Genomic DNA, 15,504 nt, shown 5'->3' with positions numbered 1-15,504 from the left:
ACGACTACAGTCATCGTTATGGCGACCGCACAACATGTCTAGTCTATGAAGACCACGAGCAGATCTGAGGCAGTTATCGATGGCACCATTATACTGCACGATCGCTCTTAAAATTCCAAAAATCCACCCGACCAATGCCGGCGGCCTCGTACTTTCACGGGGGAAAGTTTGGCGACGCCTTTGCCTTTCTTTGGCCCTCATTTATTGATTTTGCTTTTTATCTGCGGCATCTCTTTGGCCTGGGTTCTTATGGAGTTTGGTCTACATTCCCACCAGTGCTCTCTGATAGTGAGAGGCAGTATGGAGATCGCTGAGACACTTTCGTTTTTATTATACTGAGGAGTAAACGTGAGAGTTTATTACTTGCGTTAATGGGTGAATAAAGTATCTTTTTTAAGCCAAAGGTGCATTAATGTCTAGTGGAAAACTATATTTATTATTTCGTCTCCTCGGTGTGGCAATGGTCCAATAGTTGTTGCCTAAGTGTCAAGTACTGCGGTGTGGATTGCCCACGTGTTATTAACAAGAAAATAAAATTAGTATTATTTGGATACGAGAATATTAATCATTTTGTAATATTTTAAGCATGGATAATGATTTGTGGAGCACCAACCTTAATAATGTTGTTAATTTTTATTGCATGCTCTTTTTGGACTTAAAGCTATAACATTGATAAATTGTGGTTACGGGGGGGGGGAGGGGGGGGATCATTGGCCACCACCTCTAAAAATCAATTATTTTATTTTAATAAAATCATTGGTTTTTTGAAAATGGTAGCCGGTGAAAAAGTAAAAAGTAAAAGTGTTCAAAAATGTATTATTTTGTTTGCGAAATAATATATTTTCGAACTAATTATTACGACTATTTTGTACATTTTTTAACAAATTTTGGGGCGTATAATAATCAATCTTGAATAGTATTCTACAACAGTTCAATTTCTATGGTCTTTGGAATCCCCAATAAATAATTCTAGAATCCCTGGTGCTGTTTCTGGACTTCTATTTCGTGCAATCCATGATCAGACCTTAGTAATCTTCATGTTTTCATTCATTAATTTACTCTCTACTAACCAAACATTTGGACCATTGCCTTTAGTCATACAAAAATATTACAAAATACACAAGACAAGTGATACTAATAATGTATGTGGTAACAAGTAACCACTTGAGTCCACGCTTTCACCAGTGAGGGTGCCAATGAGTCGTCACCTACACCGAGGAAATCACGTGGTAATCGGCGACAGTGATGCGGTGGCGATGCCGTTATAAACGCGACAAAGAATGTCCTGCCACTTCAATCACATCCTGGGACACATAATGGACTTTAATCGAGGGACTCAAGACCCGTATCGGCGAACACCGATCATCGAACCCTGGACCTGACGATGGAGTGATCCGAGAGTGCGATGTGTGATGTGTCGTGCGAAACTAATCGCCTGGGAGCTTGGTACTCACTCACTCACACGTTCACACTATCTCACTCAAACTGACCAGACGGCCAAACCTCTGGCCTATCTTCAAACGTTGTTCAAGTTTTAAATATTTTTTCACCACACTATCATGTTTTTGGCTGTATTACATACGTTAATTGGTGGCCGAAAGTTACGTTTTGCTGGCGATGCCAGCTGTCCATAATTTGGGGACCGAGCAGGTTTTTACAGGCCGGGGCCGCAAAATCAGCTGTCCGCTTACTTACTTAAAACATGAATGCATTTTAAATACACAATCAAATCCATAGCATTGCAATAGAATTGTGTTATTGTCACCGTTGCCTAGCAACTATTTATTTTTATTTTTGCTGATTCCTCAAATTATTTCTTCACATAACCTTAAAGTTGTAGTTGTGTTGACCATCAGTGTGCATTATTATAGTGGTGAATAGTGGTAATAGGGTAAATGTGGTGAAAAATAGTGTTCGTACCACGGACCGAAATGGTTTTGCAGCTCTCGATCGATTTAAGTTCTCGACTTCGTCTCGAACTTAAAAACTATCTCGAGCCGGCAAAACCTCATTTTCGGCCCTAGGTACGAAATATACTATTTCACCGCACTATGATGTTTTTTACTGTATTACATACGTTAATTGGTGGCTGAAAGTTACGTTTTGCTGGCCATGCCAGCTGTCATCGAAATTTGGGGACCGAGCAGGTTTTTACAGGCCGGGGCCGCAAAATCAGCTGTCCGTTACTTACTTAAAACATGAATGCATTTTAAATACACAATCAAAATCCATAGCATTGCAATAGAATTGTGTTATTATCACCGTTGCCTAGCAACTATTTATATTTATTTTTGCTGATTCCTCAATTATTTCTTCACATAACCTTAAAGTTGTAGTTGTGTTGACTATCAGTGTGCATTATTATAGTGGTGAATAGTGGTAATAGGGTATAATGTGGTGAAAAATAGCGTTCGTACCACGGACCGAAATGGTTTTGCAGCTCTCGATCGATTTAAGTTCTCGACTTCGTCTCGAACTTAAAAACTTATCTCGAGCCGGCAAAACCAAATTTTCGGCCCTAGGTACGAAATATACTATTGCAATACTAAGTTACAATAAATTGATTCTTAATATATAGCTTAACGTTACATAGCTAAGAATACGCCCCCGTATATCATCAGATAAACCATTTCAGTTTTACATTATGAGCTATTTAAGAATTGAAACGATGTTTCTTAATCCACTGGGTGGTTAAACATACTGAAATTTACACGATGATTGTACAAAGAATTTCTCATTCGAGTAAAATATGTTAGATCTGTGTGGTGAAGGTGTGTTTACTAAACACGTTTTCCATATAGAGTCCACCTGACCCCGCCCTATGTGTGATCGCGCACCTGCCCAAGTGTAAGCACTTTCCCTCAGTGATCGGTGTCAGTGGCACAGGCGGTCGATAGAGAAAGTAGTGCCAGAGTCAACCCCCGCCCTTCTGACCGGTTCTCGCTCCCAGGCTCTGCAAGGGCACATCCAGGAACTTCGACAACATAGTACCTTCATACATATAGGTGGCGAAATTCCTTGTTGTATTTATTCTTGGGGTGGTGCAGAGGAGGTCGGCAGTGTTGGGGAAGCTACTTTTAAAATGTAGCTAGCTACAACTACTGCTACATTTCCAAAAAAGTAGCTTAGCTACAGCTACAGCTACAGTTCCGAGAAAGTAGCTAGCTACAACTACAGCTACAATGAAGTGTAGCTATAGCTACAATTTTAGCTACTTTTCCTGTAAAATTAATTGCAACTATGTAAACCTAACGTTACAACAACAGAACCAAAATAAGTTAGTTGGGTGTTCCATCATATTTAGTGCTTGTTTTTAAATATGGCATTATTTTTAAGCATATTATATGTAAATTTCATTAGCCTAAGTTCAAAGGACATACAAACAAACTATATTTTAAAAGCCCATTTCATTTCTTTAATCTACATTCATTTATAGATTCTTTTATCAACTATTAAAACAATAAAACTGTAAAACGATTATTCAAAAATACTATTTTGTGTTACAGAGCCTAGCCTACTGAAATTGGAGTTAATTGCCTTTCCTTATTTTTAATGTTAAAAACTACATTTCTATAACTTTTACCCATAGTAATATGTTACTTGTTCTATGAATAACACTTTTCAATGTCAAGAAATCGTCCTTTGTCAAATTATGCATAGGTCAAATTGTGCTTCAACAAACGTTGGTGCAGAAAACAGTATTCAGCAGCTTATCCTGAAATCGGCTTTTAATTTAAACATGTTGAAAATTGTTAAGTAAAAATAACATTTTCACCACACTATCATGTTTTTGGCTGTATAACATGCGTTAATTGGTGGCCGAAAGTTACGTTTTGCTGGCGATGCCAGCTGTCCATAATTTGGGGACCGAGCAGGTTTTTACAGGCCGGGGCCGCAAAATCAGCTGTCCGCTTACTTACTTAAAACATGAATGCATTTTAAATACACAATCAAAATCTATAGCATTGCAGTAGAATTGTGTTATTGTCACCGTTGCCTAGCAACTATTTATTTTTATTTTTGCTGATTCCTCAAATTATTTCTCCACATAACCTTAAAGTTGTAGTTGTGTTGACTATCAGTGTGCATTATTATAGTGGTGAATAGTGGTAATAGGGTAAAGTGTGGTGAAAAATAGCGTTCGTACCACGGACCGAAATGGTTTTGCAGCTCTCGATCGATTTAAGTTCTCGACTTCGTCTCGAACTTAAAAACTATCTCGAGCCGGCAAAACCTCATTTTCGGCCCTAGGTACGAAATATACTATTTGGCGTAGCCTACTTGGCTTTGTACAACAAATTGGCTATAGTAGGCTAGTTCTTACAAGGACTTAACATACATATTCCTATTAATTGAACTTGATATTCGTATTAATCCAATAGCATAGCCTAGGAATAGTCCTTGACAAGAGCTGTTAGCAGGAGCAAACTACCGTATGCTACTTTTTTAATGCAAGTTTCATGTTATATGGAGATTTTTTTGTTACAATTATTATGTATTCTAGGCCTAGGCATATCTTAAATCTCATCAGGAAATTTACTCTTCGTTCATTTAGTAAACCTTTGAAAAATCGTTGTAATCTAACCAAGGAAGGGCTTGTGATGGTGAACCACAATCAACAGATGAAGCAAAGGTTGATAGACCAGCTTTCTCATTATTTTTTGGTTTAGTGTTGGTTTCCATTAAAACCCAAGTTTAAACTAAATTTATACAATAAAGAAACTAAATTGATTACTAATTTCCCTTCCCTGACAATCACTTGAAAGCATTCAATAGCTTCTCTTGTCACCGGTACGGTAACGTTTAATTAAACGTCGTCTGCAGCTAGCAATTTTATTTTATCTGACAGTAATCATAGAGTAGCAAATGAAGGAAATGAGAGCCAAACATGTGGATAACACTCAGATAATAGCCTCCATGTCCACGCAACGTTTTAATAGGTAATGACACGACTGTGACCAGCTGTATGAAGCCAAGAAATTGGCCTAACTTTTTTGAAAATCTCAGTTTGAAAAAGGTTGTTTCACGTAAGGTTGTGATAAAAATCACTATCTCAATCAATGTTAATGTAGCGAGAAAAGTAGCTAAAATTCCGCTACAACTACTTTAAAAATGTAGCTAGCTACAGCTAAAGCTACAAAATCTTAAAAGTAGCGTAGCTACAGCTAACGCTACAAAAAAAGTAGCGCGCTACTGTAGCGTCGCTACTTGTAGCGCGCTACTTCCCAACACTGGAGGTCGGGCATAGGAGTGAAGATTCTAAATCACCGAATTGACTAGAATACATTCGAGTGACTTGTGTGTTAGTGATTTAAAAATATATTACAGTATTTAGAATAGTCTTCAGCGATGAGGAAAACTGTAAACTCTTCTGATGGCCCAAAGCCTTTTAGAGCTCCAATGTTGAAACTTTTAAGTATAGCCCTATAAATTTTCTAAGCATTTTTAATTACGTGTGAAGTAATACTACCAAGTAATAGGTCAAGAGTAGAAAATGTTTAAAAAATTTTTTATTTGAATATGATCATGGGAGGAATCCTCAAAAATGGTTCAATGGAATACACGGCAATTAATTGTTGTTACTTATCACAGAAAGAGCTTGAACAAAACAATACAACAAAATAAAAGCTATAACACTTTGAAGATGAGATTTGACGAGATGCTAATGATGATTTAGAAATGGTTGGAACCACCGTTAAACAGCCCTTCAATTAATGTACTGGCAATTATTACTGGTATATTTGATCATGGATTTGAAAATATTTGGAACGACCGTTAAACAGCCCTTCAATTGATGTTCTGGTAATTACTGGAATATTTGATCATGTAAGTGCTTCGGTTTATATTGTAAATTTGATAAATACATGTTTGAGGTGGTAGAGGTGATGATGGACATGGGGGAGGTTGGTGATATTGTAGGTTCCTGGTGATTGTTGTGGTGATTATTGTGGCAATGTGAAGAGCCCCAGTGTTGAATATGACAGAGAAAATGGTGGTGGTGATATAGGTGGTAGTGATGAGTAATAATTATGGTGGTGGTATTTATGGTGATAATTGTGGTGGTAGTGATAGCATAGATGAAGTAGTGATAACTGTGGTGGTAGTGATAGTGGTGGTGGTGGGGTTAGTGGTGGTGGAGTTAGTGGTGGGGGTAGTGGTGGTGGTCGTGGTAAGAAGACTCGATTCCGGAACCGACGATCGCAGGAATCAATAAATCTGGTAGCGAAAGTGGGCCGAGTACTACTTATGCTCACGAGCGCTGATCACAGCACGGGGAGGAGAGGAGTCGGTATCTTCTCGGATCATGATTGGCACAGTGGACCGGTGGCGTTTGATGTGGTAAATGGTTAATGCCAGAAACAGCACAAAACAACTGACATTCTACAATTAATTGAGAACCAGGTAACCCATGCAGCAGACAGCAAATGTGTTCTAGGACATTTTGCCAATATAAAAAAATGCACGCAAACATTATAATGTTTTATTTTTTATCTATAAATAAATAATAAGACGTTGAAAGCACTCGTGCTATTCATGGGAATATTATTTTTTTATGAATTAAATGACCTATTTTGTCTTATTTAATAATACTGATAAATAAGTTTACTTATATAAATATACTAGCTGACCCGGCGAACTTCGTATCGCCTAAGTTATAGGTTTCCCCTAAGACAGACCGATGGAAAGAAAGTACCGTTACGTTTAATTTTCAAGATGATCTCGTTCGCATCGCTCAATCACGTCCTGGTTGAAGTTCGTTCGCTACGCTCACTCACCTTTGGGTTGGAGCTCGTTCGCTGCGCTCACTTGCCTTTAGGTTGGAGCTCGTTCGCTACGCTAACTCGCCTCCAGGTTAGCTCGTTCGCTACGCTCACTCGCCTCCAGGTTGAAGTTCGTTCGCTACGCTCACTCACCTTTTGGCTGCAAATTAGCTATTGTCATAAATGTAAAAGAAATAATAGTGCTGCACCCTGTTGGTAATCCTTGTAACTTTAATGCTATTGAACATCATAGAACAGAACCAACTTGTTTAATTGAAACAGCTGTTAAGATTCATTAATTCCATTTCTCATAAGGTTAACATGGGAAACTCCAGAGCCACTGGGGCGGAGCCCTTTTAAGAATTTCGAAACGGGAAATAGTTTACGTCCGATTCGCATACCTACAGAATTTACACACCAAATTTCATTACGATCGGTGAAGTCGTTCCGGAGGAGTTTGCAGACAAACACTGTGACACGAGAATTTTATATATTAGATTTACTGTAATAAACATATTCACAGAATACGAATATATTTATATATTAGAAATAATTTATATATTTAACAATGACTGAATAAATGTTGAAACAAATTATTAAATACTTGTTTGAGCATAACACAAAAATATTTTTGTTTTATTTCCGTCAAATTTACAACCAAAATCCAGGCTATTTAAAACGTTGTAGAAAAAAAAACTAAAATCCTTTTTCAGCACATAGGTGAGCCTACAAACAAAAGCATACAGTTAGGAGTAATTTTTTATTTAAGTTATACATAAGTGATTACATATTGTTTGTATGTTTGTTTGTTTGTTTGTTTGAAGTTCAATCACACATTAACGTGTTCTATGGACGGATTGGGCTGAAATTTTGCATGATGATGATTCTTATCTCAAAAATCCTTTTGGGCTCCGCCCCAGTGGCTTTGTAGTTCCCCGTGTTAACTTTATGAGTAATCATATTTAAATTGAATTTAAAGAATTTAGTCAGCTATTTCATTCAAAATGTTTGTTCTATGATATAAAAAAAGCATTAAAAAGTTACAAAGTTTCCCAACAGGGTGAAGCTCTATTTTTTTTGCAAATTTATAAAACAGCTAATTTGAACTAAGCAGCAACAAAAAACTGTGATACGCAATGAGAACTGTTAAAGTAGGATTGTTTACAGTTATATTTATGTTTTTAATTTCATTAATAATTTGTGATATTTTGCGAATTTATTTTTCTCTATTGTTTAGCTGAAGTGGTAGAACATTATGACTATGGTAGATATGTAATACTATAGTATACCGTAAATTTACAGAAGTAAATTTTATCAAGCTGTGTCCTCCCCCATTGCAAACGCAAAGCTCGAATATAACTTCAATAAGCATTTTATACGTATATGCCAACCCCTTACGAAGTACGGGTACTCTGCTAGTAATATATATATATATTTTACCTACAGGTTAGAGGAACTACTTTATTGCTTAGGGTAAACAGCATTGTCTTGCAACATTATTGAAGTAGACCTGCATCGGGTGACCGTCCTACAGTAGATAGTTTAGTGTTTGTTTAATTTTCGTATACAGTACAAAATAAACAAACTGGCTCTTCTATTGAGCCTATACTGCATTTATTTTTTTATTTTCGTAATCTTTGGCTAACGGGGTATCTAAAGTGTATTGCATGATTAAAACACACTCAATTTATACAACTTTTTAATGATAGTGTATATCAGTTTCCTTTCCTACACTTGCTTGCACAAAATGAAATTATTAATATGGCATGCTTAATCACGATACTAAAAACAAAATACCATACTAATATACTAATTGTAAAAAAATAAGGTAGGGTCTGTCTGTCTGGGCAGCTGTCATGGACTAAAATACTAAACCGATATAGCCAACATTAAGCACAAAGATGGTACACATATCTAGGAATCTCTTATGCCTATTCAGTTCCATGAGTTTCGTCTGGGCTACGCCCCTTGGACGTTCAAAGTTCTGGTGTGAGGTTTTCAGAAGTAAATACTGATTGGTCGAGGAGAAACCTTATTATGTTTACCTTTGCGTTGACATTTCAGTTTAAACAAGCAGATAACTGCCAAATGCTTATTTCACAATTATTTCCGGACATCTGATCCAAGCAAATTAAATATAATATTTTACACAACTTCTATTTTATAAAAAAACTTTGTCATCGATTTTTTATTCTAAAAATATGCCATTGATAATGGAAATAAAAAAATCTATAACCGATGCTGTTATATAGTTTAAGATTAAATTTAATGTAATCATTAAAAGGCTAACCTTTTTGAGATAGTTTTAAAGTTGACGACCGTTCTTCTAAACTCAATTCTCTTTCCGTTGTGAAGCACAGGAACATGAGCTAGTAAATGGATTTATCTGTACATAATAACTAATTTACAATTTACTACAGTATTATTTTTAACTAAAAATGTACAACTAATGTATACAGTACAAACTATACTTAAAAAGTGTATACTTATAGGCTAGTAGAAGTTTAGACAGTTAGGTGTACTTAGAAGTAGTAAGTGTAAATACTTAGAAAATCCATCAGTATTTAATCAAAACATCTAAATCTATTCTAGAAATTTTATTAATACGTACAATAAATAATAGCATTTGACGTTGAAAATTTGAGTTTTTGTTTACAAATTATATGGTAAATAAAAAACTACACTTAAACAAACAATGGTAAGATAGTTTGGAAATTTAAAACAAATAGTTTTAGGTGTAGATTATAGTTTCTGTAAAAAGACTAGAATGTAGTTATGAAAAAATGTGCGAATCTGATCCTTGGTGGAGGGGGTGGAGTTAGTTTTATTTTGGGTTTAAAACTATGCTATGCTAGGAACTTTAAGTGTGAGAGAAAATGTATTTATAAATTAACAGACTCTTAATAGCAGATACAGCATAAACTTTATAAGGGATCGAAAATGTTACAAAACAATACATCCGTTGTACACTTTATAATTTTGTATTTTGCTCATGATGGACATTTCACAAGTACGTATCGTTTTCGATAATTCAGAAAAAAACCCAAAATATGGCACTTAAGGACTTTTGATAACATTTTGCCCTCATAACTAGACCAAACAAAGTTACGAAGTCAACATTTGCATTCCAAACATTTCCCTCTATAAATATTTTTGAGCATTCGTTGCCTGGACTGTTAATAAAGTGCGCGTTAACAATGAACCAATTTTTCTTTGTTGATCTTGATAAAATCTTCGTGTTAAACGGGGTCTCCATCTTTGAAATTTAAGTGTCGCTAGTAAAATTATAATTACAGTGAAACAGAAAATGTTAAACTTCAAACTAAAGCATATAATAATTATGTCTTCAAACTAAAACAAATAATATGTGCATACTGTAGTAGTTTGGTCTCACAGAAGCTGAACTTGTACATATAAAGGCTGCCAACAAACTTACATTGCTTTTATAAGCTTCTTATATCTTCTTAGAGTTTAACATAAACGGTTATTAATAATGAATAAAATCATCGATATTTAAGAATTACCTTCGTGTTAGTGTACGCAGCCTCGCACACACTTGCGCTACTTTGCTGTGTTTCATTATTTGAAGGCGTGCCTCATCCATTTCCCGATCTTCGTCAAAAACATAAGTTTCAGTTGTGAACTTTTGTCCTGCTCGTGCTTCGAAAGGGGCAATAATACTTAAGAAAATAATGTGGATATCTAAATGTACTGTAAAAAAGGAAAAACAGTTACACTTACCGAATGTAAATTAAACAGGTAAATAGCAATCGTATCTATTGATTATTTTGATTGATTTTTTTTGTATTTGCATTGAACCTTGTGGGAGGATTAAAACTAATTAGCTTTGTCGTTATTTAAACACCTACGATCTGTAGCCCGTACTACCTAACGAATCGAGTTAAATCAGTTAGATATTATATGTGAATGAGATGTTTACTACTTTTCTGTTGAATCAATGGTTCACTATTGGAATGTTGTCGTTCCGGCACAGTGTCGTATAGTGGGCGAGAGGACTAAGCAATGCCACGCTGACATCCTGGAACTGCAATAATAATCTGTATCTGTGTTATTTTTATGGTTACTCGGACTAGATCATGGGATGATGACATTTTAAAGTGAAGCATCAAACGACAATAAAAGTGACATCTGCAAAATTGTTATTCTGAGTCCAATAAGCGAATACAGTTTTAAAATACTTTATCCTTTTATATGAAATGACGACCAAACGAAGGTAGGTATTTTAAGCCAAGTATGAATGGAGAAGATTGTAGGATGAGTGCTACAATCTTGTAGTGCTAAGGCCAACATGTTCCTTAGACAGGACTGTTAATTAATAGCTCATACAATAAACTTTAATGTCAATCAATTTAAACAATTGATAGTTGGACCGTAGTAGGGCCTTCATGAAGATTGTACCGTTTGTAATTACTGTTACCACAGCTTTATTGTTTATTAATAACTCACAATTGATTATTTTTTGACATGGGTGTATAATAATAAACAGTTATAAAATAGTGTCATTGTCTCTTTATGTTTGGTTAATAAGGTTGGTTCTATAAGTACAGTATACAGTACCTACAGGTCCAGTAATGGGTTCCACGGGGTTATATTTTAATATTTACTGTGTGTGAATGTTTATATTTATTTAAAGGTAAAATAAAAATCACCAATAACAATAAGGATATATTTTTATTTAAATACTAGGCCTACGTTGAAACACTGTCCAAATAGAGCAAACTGATTGCTAGTTTTAAAATATAATGTAGATTAATATGTATAAATTTTCATTTTTTATGATGGAAATTCGAAATAGTTTCGTAGGATCCGTACTATGATGGAGTTTGGAGTAATATTTCTAGTGTATGTTTAATTTTGGCCAGTTTTATTTGCAAACCTTATTATCACATCTCTTACTCGACGATATTAACAAACATATAAGCGAACCTGGTGGTGAACTAGAAAACTCGGTGGCTTCAATATTTACACAGTACGTTGATTTACACTTTGGACCTAGCGCTACTAGCGGACATCAGTTAAACTAGCTCAAACCGAGAATATTGTAGGACAATCTTACACTGTCCGTCTTCAAATGAGATAATTAATTTATCAACACATTTTAACCCATCACAACTCAATAGTCAAGGGTGTAAACTTCACACTCAGCCGAGCGTCTGCTGTATTGATTAACACAACTTGATGCCAACGAGCCCAACGTCTACTATAGCATAAAACTATTTACAATAAATCGTTGTTGTAATACAATGGATATAGAAGGACACATGGCTAAGGTTCCATGGAACGTAGGCCTACATGGTGTTGAATACATGTAAAGGTAGCTTGCACTACCACAAAGATTAAAAGTTAGTTGTTTGTAATTGTTGCTGAAAACCTTTAGTTAAAACATTAATCCACAACACAGTGAAGAACTCTATGATACATAATGCACAATACAGCCATTCATAATATACGATGCAGTTATTACATCCATATAAATGTAACCCCGATATTGCTATCAACAATTCAGAAAACCCTCCTTTTAAAGGCATTGTGGTGTGATACAAATAGAGCTTTCAGCAATATACGAAAATACCCTTGGACTCTAATAGAAAAGGAATTACTTTAAATCATCTTCAATTTTACAAACTTTTCATCTTTTTAATGTATATTATAGTTTTTCTATTCCCTTCATTATTAAACGCTTGTGTATGAACAATGTTTGGTCGTATGTATGTATGTACGCTTGCCTGCACAAAGATCTCGTAAACTGCTTCGACGGTTTCCTTAAAAATGTTGTAAATAATTTATATATGGCCTAACAACATGATTGACGACAGCCACTACCTGCAGAAAATTCGCATTTCACTACACAACTCACTTTGAAAATTTAAAAGTTATCTAAAAACATTTGAAAAATCGTTTAAAAATCATTTAGAAAAATCATGATAATCGTCATCATGATAAAAAAAAAAAAATTAAAAATCAATTTTAAAAACATTTGCCATTTGGGTTGGCCAACAATAAAGTACCAAGTACTCGTAATCATATTATGTTGGTTGAAGAAAACAACAAGGAAAGGGTAAACAAAAATCCTGTATAATGTGTTTATAATAAGCCAATCATAGTGTACTACCAAATTACACAGTTAAAGGGAAAAACGTCTGTTGTTACTGTAGAAAATCTTTTTTTACACTGAAGATCACTCGATATAGGGGAAAATAGTTCCGATCAAATACTGGATTGTTTTACTGGACTTTCTCCTACCATAACTTAATACTCGAATTACTGAGACAATTGTTATTAAACTTTGGTTTAACAGTGAATTAAATATTAATAATATTATATTTATAGATTTTGTGTAAATTAGAATTTAAACACAAATTTGTTATTATATATTTTAATTAACCAAACAAACTGTCAAAAAATATTTATGCAAGTATAGGCTAACTAATACACGAGTGATCTTTTATCTACTGTAAAATAAATTTATGTTTGGTGGATTGACAGGATAAAATTTCTATAATAATAAATTGAAATTCCACTGAAACTTAAATAATAAAATCCAAAATTAGTTGTAAATGAAACGTAATCGGACGTACAATAGAAATAAACTATACCAATGAATACAAACCACTATAGTGGTTTCTATAAATTGAATACCGAGCCATGGCTCAGTCCCCATGGACTCGTCAATAATGCTACAGTACAAGTCTAGTAACATACAATAACTACAAATATCAATCACAGATGATTCTTAACTTATAACGTAAAAATTCATAATCATAACCTTTTTTACATTTAATCTAATCTCTTGTTTCTACTAGATGGTGTTCGCAGAGGGGTACACAAAACTGAGTGCAGTTATCAGGGCATTATTTTACTTGGTCATTGGTCCTCACCATCAATCTATATATTTAATACGCTAAGCCGATTTTTGTGAACAGAAGAACTTCTAACTCATTTTTAAACCGATTTTAATGATTGAAGTGTCAGAAAAATTGCCCTAATATCTATTTTTGCAAAGTGGTTTTTAATGTTTTTAAGTTATTAGTAGTTTGAGCATAAGCTTCCATCAAAGTCGGGTTTTCTCCTATGAGGTTAACATGGGAGAATAAGATGTTTATAAATTGCGTCGGTTTTGTTTATGTTCGATAGTTCGATAGACAGTTTTAATAAAGCAACTGATCAAATTGAATAAGGTCAGACATATATATATATATATATAATTTATATATATATATATAATTTAAGTTAACATTGTAGCTTGAATAGAGTAAATGGAGTAAGCTTTTTTGTGTGAATGTAATATTTTTTGTATATTTTAATTTCATTATTTGGTAATGTTGTGTTTATTACGACCTAAACGTTTTTGGTAATATATTTACGTAGGCGTAAATGAAGAGAAGATCGTTGAGTTGCTCATTTCATATAAAATATTTAAAAATCAACATATGTCAAGTGGCACATCATTTTATAGGTTTTGTTTTAATTCTTAACCACTTTGTAATTTACACTTACTTCGTATCTCTATTTAGTTCTTTTTTGTGGGTTAACACTAAAGGCCCCATTTAATTTAGGGTTGAACCCAAATAAAATGCATTTGATTTAGGAAAATTAGGCTTTTTGGTTATTGACACAAAAACTAAAAGAGATAAGTAAGTGTAAATTACAAAGTGGTTAAGCATTAAAAAACCTATAAAATGATGTGTCACTTGACATATGATATTGCTATTTAAAATTTTTGAACAATGGGCGTTTGCAAATAAAAAAAAAATTATTTTTGGAAATTTCCATTATTTAAAAACCCGTTACGTGTAGCATACCACAGTTAAACTAATTTCATAACGAGTAAGAAAATTCAACCGGAGAATGGCTATGTGCATTGGTATAGGTAACACACAGAGTATCAAAAACATACTGATTTTTTATAATAAACCGCCACCTTTTTTAAACGGAAAAATGTAATTCATTTCTGTTTTCGCCAAAATGTTTGTCTATTAAATACATTTTAAATAACATAACACTAGAGGTCGTCCAGTGGTCGAAACTCGACCAAAAATATGTAACGTCCAGACTTCATTTTCACCCCACACTGTAAAATAAAACATGTGATTGGAGTTTCTTCCATTTTTGTTTTGATTTTCTGTTTATATTTTGTTGTTATTTCGTCACCAATAAAATCAATCTTAATTTTTTGTAAATTTAAAATTAATTGTTGTGCTTATTTTTGAGCCTATTTTAATTTATAAAGGGATTCTGCACATCTACAGGAAAATATCTTTCTTATATGCGTAGATTTTCCTGCGATACACACGAGCTGAGGAAAAAGGGTTTAAAGAAACATGCATACCTATACATATGTTTAAATCTGAAAATTCCAATATCCAAAATTCCAACTAGGGACCCTCAGTTTTTGGCACATCCTGTATCGGAAAAACGTTAAAAATATTTTTACGTTATTCCTTGGGGTCAATTTAGCGGGAAATAGTTTTATTTAATCCTTGTACGTTTAGCCGTTTTTCGTAATCAATTTGAGACACCTTACGTGGGACTGTATAAACCATGTTCAAACTGAAACTTACAATTAATTATGCAATAAAATAATACAAGATTAATAAAGCACGAGTATTAGAATAGAAACGGTTATTGACCCCAAACATAAAAAATGACGTTCGTAAACAGTAAACATGTTTGTATAATTATTTAAATGGAATTGTTCAAAAAGTTCAAACCAAATTGTAAT

This window comes from Macrosteles quadrilineatus, unplaced genomic scaffold, assembly GCF_028750875.1.
Source record: "Macrosteles quadrilineatus isolate MER2022 unplaced genomic scaffold, UCM_ALF_1.0 Scaffold_1__1_contigs__length_201487025, whole genome shotgun sequence".
In the NCBI taxonomy this organism is placed as follows: Eukaryota; Metazoa; Arthropoda; class Insecta; order Hemiptera; family Cicadellidae; genus Macrosteles; species Macrosteles quadrilineatus.
This window is presented reverse-complemented; position numbering follows the sequence as displayed.